The sequence below is a fragment of the Meleagris gallopavo genome, chromosome 10, assembly GCF_000146605.3.
Source record: "Meleagris gallopavo isolate NT-WF06-2002-E0010 breed Aviagen turkey brand Nicholas breeding stock chromosome 10, Turkey_5.1, whole genome shotgun sequence".
In the NCBI taxonomy this organism is placed as follows: Eukaryota; Metazoa; Chordata; class Aves; order Galliformes; family Phasianidae; genus Meleagris; species Meleagris gallopavo.
Genome location: NC_015020.2, coordinates 8,416,032 through 8,423,186, shown reverse-complemented (window position 1 = coordinate 8,423,186; position 7,155 = coordinate 8,416,032).

Here is a 7,155-nt window from a genome sequence, read left to right as displayed (position 1 = left end):
ATCTATTATTAGGTTTTTCAAGTGTGCAAGTGTTTCTTAATCAAAAGAACAGTTCCATACAGCTCTTGACATCAAAGGACAGCTTTTCCAAAGCTATTACAGTATCAAAGTAATATTCTGTGCAGAATCTAAGGTGAACCACTGGAATAATCCTTCTGGGATAGAGATAAAAAATGCTGCATTCAATGTTGCCCAGAAGCATCCAAAGCAATCTATCAAAAAAGGCCATAAAAATATTGGGCCACACTTACTTGATGCATGTACTCGCCACTGCTATTATTTTCCTCCATTTTCCCTTTGTCTGCTTAGCCACTAATCTTGCCTTTGTCTGAAAGTTCCCGCTGCATATATGAAAGTAACAGCACTGATTAGCAACTCACAAGAGGAAATGACCTCTGATGTGCTTCAAATCCATAAACCTTTTATATAGTTGAATCATATTATGAAGGGAAAAAAAAAAAAAAAAGGCGTTAGCGGCAAAAACAGCAGTGTTGCAGCAGCACTAAGGTGAGACTGCCTGACACTAGCAATCCTCTTCATCTGCCCTTAACAGATTTTCAGTATGCTCAAGTCAGTTATTACTAACTTCTCTTCTGCTTATACTACGTGCATTTAAAAGTAAACCGTACTTAACTAGAGGAGTTAGTTTGATCATTCATTTTGCTAGGCTTGGTCAGCTGCCCCACCACTAACTTAACCATCCGCAGTGCAATGCCAGACTTCTCCCTTCCGTATAAGCGAAATGCTGCTTTATTTGCAGAACAGATGAGCGGTTTGGTTTCAGGGCAGTTGAGCAAAACTTGGGCTGGGGAAGCAGAGAGGAGGTAAACAGGTTAGCAAGCAGCAAGAGCACTTGCATCTGATAACAGCTCCCCGAACTTAACATCTGGGAACATTTTCATCCTTTGCAAACTTGTAAAATGTTACGGTATTTTAGACAGTGGCAGTTCATTTCCAAAAGAAATTTTAACAGTACAAAGAGACCACAAAATCCATTCCTCACTGGTACACAGGGTTTTCTAATGCTTAACTCATAGTTTATTTTAATATTACCTCAGTGGTTCTCCATTAATTTGCTTACAATATTTTCAGAATATTTTAAACATCAAATTTTAACAGGCTTAGTACGCACATACAGAAAGGCTGTATCTTACAAATCCTCACAATTAAGGGATAAATGTGGGCAGCTGTGGGGAAGACACTGATGAGAAATGTCTTCCTTGACTGCCTAACGAGACCAGCATGAGAAGCAGAAAAAAACTCCCTGTGTGCCCAATCCTGCTACCAAAACACATCTAGGAAAAACATCTCACAGAGGAAGATGCAGTGCTTGCTGTTCCCACCCACAGGACCTTGGCTGGTGAATAAAGGGGCTGCAGCACTCCCACTCTGGGAAGGCAGCAGGGGAGCTGGCAGCCTAAGGGGTGGGACGCTGTGCCCTGGTGCCTTCCAAGCAGCCAGGATAACTAAGCTGGAGCACTGCATGCTTCCTCCTCCTTCCCTGGCAGGACAGCTCAAGCTGCACTGAAAAATGTGTGTTAAATGAAACCAGCTAAGGTTTGCAGTAGTAAGCAAGCAATAAAAAATTCCAACATGGGCAATATACAAGGAGCCGAGCCACAAATACCAACACATTGATTGTGTTGTGAAAACTCTTTGTAACCAAGCTTTATTTAAAAACACAAATGGAAAAATACCCATATTTTCTTTTATACATCCATACATTACAGCATGAAGGCTGTCCACAATCTGGGCAATTAACACCTGCTCCTTCTGCAAAGGATTATTTTTAAAAAGTAGTTTAGCGATCAGGTAAGTATACCTCTGTGACTCTTAGCCTTGCTAACACTGTTCCAAAGCCTCAAACAACCACATGACCACATGGAAAAAACGCAAACCAAACCTGCTGCAACCCACTTCTTAAAAATGGGTGTGATACTGCCTTTTTTCTAGTCACCAACATCACCACCTGACTGCCATGACTTTTCAGATCTCACTGAGAACAGCTTGGCAATCAACATCAGCCAAAATCATGGAAAATACGGCTTTCTTTTCCAACTTAACTTTGTTCCCAAATTTATTATTATGAGTTAACTGCAGAAAGACCTACCAGCAAACAGACTTTCAACATTAAGCTTCTACATCAGAGAAAGCAAATTCCAAAATACAAGAGTCAGACTGCAGAGGCCATCTGAAAGACATGGATCCTGCTCTATCTCAAGATCCCAACTTAGCATGCTTCATCCAAGTGTGAAGCAGAAGAGCAGCTCGTCAGCTCAGAAGAGCAGCTCACAGGATGAGAACAAGCAGCAAAGGAGCTCCTGAGCCAGCTAAGTTAGCTAGGCTATTCCTCCACATAACTTCAGGAAAGAAAAAAAAGAAATACAGTAGTCCAGGGGAATAAAGTGCTAAGGATTTGTTATCATGCAGTCCTAAAGGGATCAAAAATTGAGAAACTTGTTCATTAATAGCTCTCTTTAAATCCATGCACAAGCATTTCTGCTTTTGAACAATCTGAACTAAGGTATGCCTGTGCTTGAAACTAAGTACTGGAATCATATTGTGTAATCAAAAAAACAAGCCATCTATGAAATCATACTGACCTGAGCTGTTCTTTGTAGAAATACATATGCTTATATACTTTGCATTTACTAGAGGCCACAGCACTAATCATCATTTGCATGTGTAGTGCCTCATATTTCATTCAAGAAAGCAATCAATCTTAAGTAACACATGGAATTATTTATCACAGGTAAAATGTTTCAGCCATAATACTCACAATACTTCAAATACAGCGTAGATTAAACAGTAAGAGAAACCAAACAGCTCTGGGGAGAAGACAGAAGGAAGCAGTTACAGGAAGCGATTTCTATCCTATGGAAAACGCCATTTTGTCGCCTGTATATTTGAGAGACTCATGTATTCTCTTATTTCCTCTGCTTCACTTGTCTACAAGATGACAAGTGATGCCCAACTACTTTGGCATATCATATTGCTTTGTGTCATTCCACCACCTGCCAATGCCAGTGGCTCATCAAGCCTGAGAAATCAAAAGAAGCCATTTCCAGAAACTGAGGAGAAGGAAAAAAGGAAAGAGAAAAATAGAAACAGTCATTTTGTATTAGTGAACAGACGGAGAAATATTGACCTGTAAAAGTAAGCAAGATTGAGCAATTTAAGTATCAATCTCATATGCAGATTCAAGAATTTAAAGGCATTTCAGCATATGTGTATTAAATGTCTATGTGGAAGACTATATCTACGTAAGAATAAATATGATTCTGAAAAACACTGTTGTTCTTCACTCTGTTGTCTTACGTTTTGGAAGAAAAGCAGAAGAAACAACACGTTTTAATAAGTAGACATTACAGAAGCATGCCGTTATCTTTGCTGGCAACAATAAAAAGAAGTGTCTCAAAATAATAAAAAAAAAAAGGAAAAAATCTATGCTTGGATCCTCATTTGTTGTTAAGGGTTAGTCCTGAATCAAAGAGAAATATACCTTATATAACCACAGAAAAACTGTTTTTCTACAGTCCATATCTATCAATAAAATTTCCTTTCCGAAAAAAGAAAAATATTTGCTTTGCTCTGCAGTGAATATTAATGGACAAAATACTGACAGAAAACAGCAAGTGCACCAGTACAAGCCAAATGACAACAATTGCTGCAAAAGGTGCTATCCACTGGGCAGCTCTTCTGTAACATGCAATGCTGTACAAGTATTTTTCCTGCTGATGCTGAGCCCTACTGGATATCTCCACCCAGACAAACTTTTCCACTCCATGTCCTGCATACCATGGCTCTCAATTACCTTGACACCTTTCAGGTGCATGCTGTTTTGTAATGCACTCTTCGTGGCCCAGATCAGTAGCAAAAAACCTGCTTGTGACCGGAGGCTCCCAGTCCAACTTCTGTAGAACTGGGACTGTAGCTCAGTAGCTACATGTTGCCAGACGCTCAGAATGGAAAGGGATTGTCACATCTCACTGGGATGTGGAGAGAAATCACAAAAACCATCTCATCCTCAAACCGCAGCAGAAGCACGTGAGCACATGAGAAAAAAAGCAGAAAATTACTAGGAGACCAAGTACAAGGTTACCAAGCCAGATGCTGTGAAGAGGGCATAACACTGAAAGGAAAGCTTGTCAAAGCAAAGAAAAGCACAGAAAAAAAATCACAGAATGGAACAGAGCCATGAGGCAAAAGGCAGAACTGAAAGTTAAGCACGATATGAAATGCAGAATCCCACAGAAACTGGGGACACTGAAAAAAAAAACAAAAAAAACACAGAAGCACTGTAGGAACTGGCTATGCTCCAGAAACAGCAGAAACCAGAGCTACAAATACATAAGAGGAGGGCAGAATCTGCAGGGTTTGAATGCTGCTCCAAAGTAGCTGGACTCCTCTATGACTCCTGCTCACTTACACGATTTATTGTGAAGCATTACATCTGGGAACACCTGCCTGGTACACAATGGAAATGCTTATCACATAAGTTGCACAGAAAAATAAAACGAAAACAAAATTACATTAAGTCTGCACACCGAGAGCTGTTAAGGTAGAAAATGTTCATGTTCCTCCGTAAGGACCAGGCCTAAAAACAGCTTTCAAGTTTTTTTTTTTTTTTCCATATCTCTGGTTTAAGAGCATCTACAATATCCACATCCAGACATTAAATGCTGAACGCATGTGAATCATCAGATCATTTACTATGTCTAAATATGGGCATCCATACGGTCCAATAGCACAATAACCCTATCTCACCTACCTTTAGGACTTCTAGCTATCTTAGAAACATAGAGTCACTGCAATCTACAAGTAATTCCTTCTCCTCTCCCAGTTCTGAACTATCAGGATAACATTTGTTCAACAGAAGTATGGTCAAAAGTTTACAACAAGTATATGAGTCCAAAGTTATAACTTCTTATGGTTCTTAACAGAGTTCTGATTAAATAAAGTTCTTGCACAAGTGGGTAATACAGCCACTAATTAACTCCTACAAAGATGACCCCGTGCTTCTGCTGTCACTACTGGCCTCCGCACCACCGCTAACCCTGTGCACTGCTATGGCTTATGTTACTAAATTGCAGCTTTAAGAAAAGAATATTTCAATTAAGGCCGACCTTATGAAAAACTCCCACCATAAGAAAAAATATGTAACACCTACAATGCTTTACTACCCGAATAACAGAACAGTGACCCATGAGCTGGAGCACAGCTGACAGAGCCCCCATGATGGCACTTCCACATTAAATATGCTTTAACTGCTGACTTGTGCGGCAGGCAAAAATTTTCCTTGGCACACACTCCTCAGCTAGATGGCCATGACTCCCCAAAACTGCTCATTCAGGACTCGATATCCTAGTAGCCAAACAGTAAGACCAACAGTACAGAAGAATAGACAGACCTACACACCCATTCTACCTTAAAGTATCTGCAAGGAGTGAGCTCACAAATACTACCTGTATTCATGTGCAAACTAACCACAGAGGATCCAATTAGCACAATGTTAGTTTGTGTTACAGTTTGATTCTGTACTTTTGTTTGTCCGTTTTTTTTTTTAATAAATATTTCAACAGAAAATAGCCCCAAGACTACAACATGTTTATTACATGGCAGTTATATTAAAAGCTTTGCAAAGAGGCACATACATGCTTCCAACTTACATCCTTCAGCAGAGCAAAAACAATTCCGATACTACTCTACAGCAGTGTACACTCATCGCAGGGTACACAAACATTAGATTAAGGGAATCATGCCTCTCCAAGGACATTTTCATGGATTAAATGTCAGGAATGAAATATTGCATTTCAACTTTGTTAGGACCTTAAAGAATGATTATAAAGACAAATACTGAGAGGTCTGAAGAAAACAATCGATTCCATCCTAATTTCAACTCTGAGGCACTTAATGCAGTCAAACACAAAGAATTTGTACTTTAGTTTCTTACTAGATAAAACTAAGAAGTTACGTTAAGAAATAACATTGACCATATTTTGAGTCTATGAGAATGGCAGAACTTTTGTTTTAAAAGGAAGATGTGTTTTAAGATGGCATCTTAAAAACAGATATCTAAGCTCCAGTACTGTAGAATAAAATTCAGTTATAACATACCATTCTTTTCAGAGTTCTATACAAAGTCAGAACTGACCAGTCAGGAAGAACCAAAATGGGCAGAATTCCAAGAAAAGCCCATAAAGCAGGCAGAAGCTATGCATCTAGAAGGTGCTCTGCCGCAGGCAAACCACTGCCATAGCTCAGCATACCACAAAAGCTCCTCTAATCAGATGACGGACTATACACAATGCAGACAACGTTCTCATATAGATGTGCCATTTTGGTACAGTGAGATTCTGATCGGGATTATGGCATTTGATCCCCATTCTATTAATCAATTCTGATCACATTTAATTCAAAATTCTCACAGAGAAGAACTATAAATCATTAATTGCAAAATACACACGAAGTTTCCATATCACACAGTACTAGAATACCTAAACTGTCTCTATAAAAGCGTATGTAAGTTTTTAGATCCATCAATGCTATTAAGGAGAACATACAAGCCAACACTGACAACAATAATAAAATGGGAAGAATTTCAGAAGCAACTTGTTTCATTTTGTGGATATTAACGTCATCTGTTCCTGTCCATCTAGAACTATCATCACCAACCAGCGCAGTCCCAGAGAGATAAAAAGAATTTTCATTAAAAACATAATTCCATAAATACATTGCTTAGCATCCTAAGCATTTCATTATGAAAAACGAACATTTAAAAAAACATTATGGCTCAAACCAACCCTCTGTGACATGACTGCTTTCCAAATAATGCACTGCTGGAGTTTCACAAGGCTTGTTTGGGATGTCTTGCTGTGAGGGACATCCAAACGCTGCAGCAATAGAAAGCCAATGACAGAGATGGTTCACCTGCACGATCCTTTGCCCTCATAGCACGAACTGACAACTTGCATTGAACTGCCCACTGCTTCTGAAAACTCCAGGCAAACGGGTCATTTCTTCCAAGTGGTTATCCTCAGAGAGAAGTAAGCAATGGGGGAGGAAATGCTGTGGCCCAGAGGCCCTGCGCAGGCTGGTTGATCAATGGGCAGTGTCAGCAGGCTTCCATTTAATGATGCTCAAACTAGCACCAGC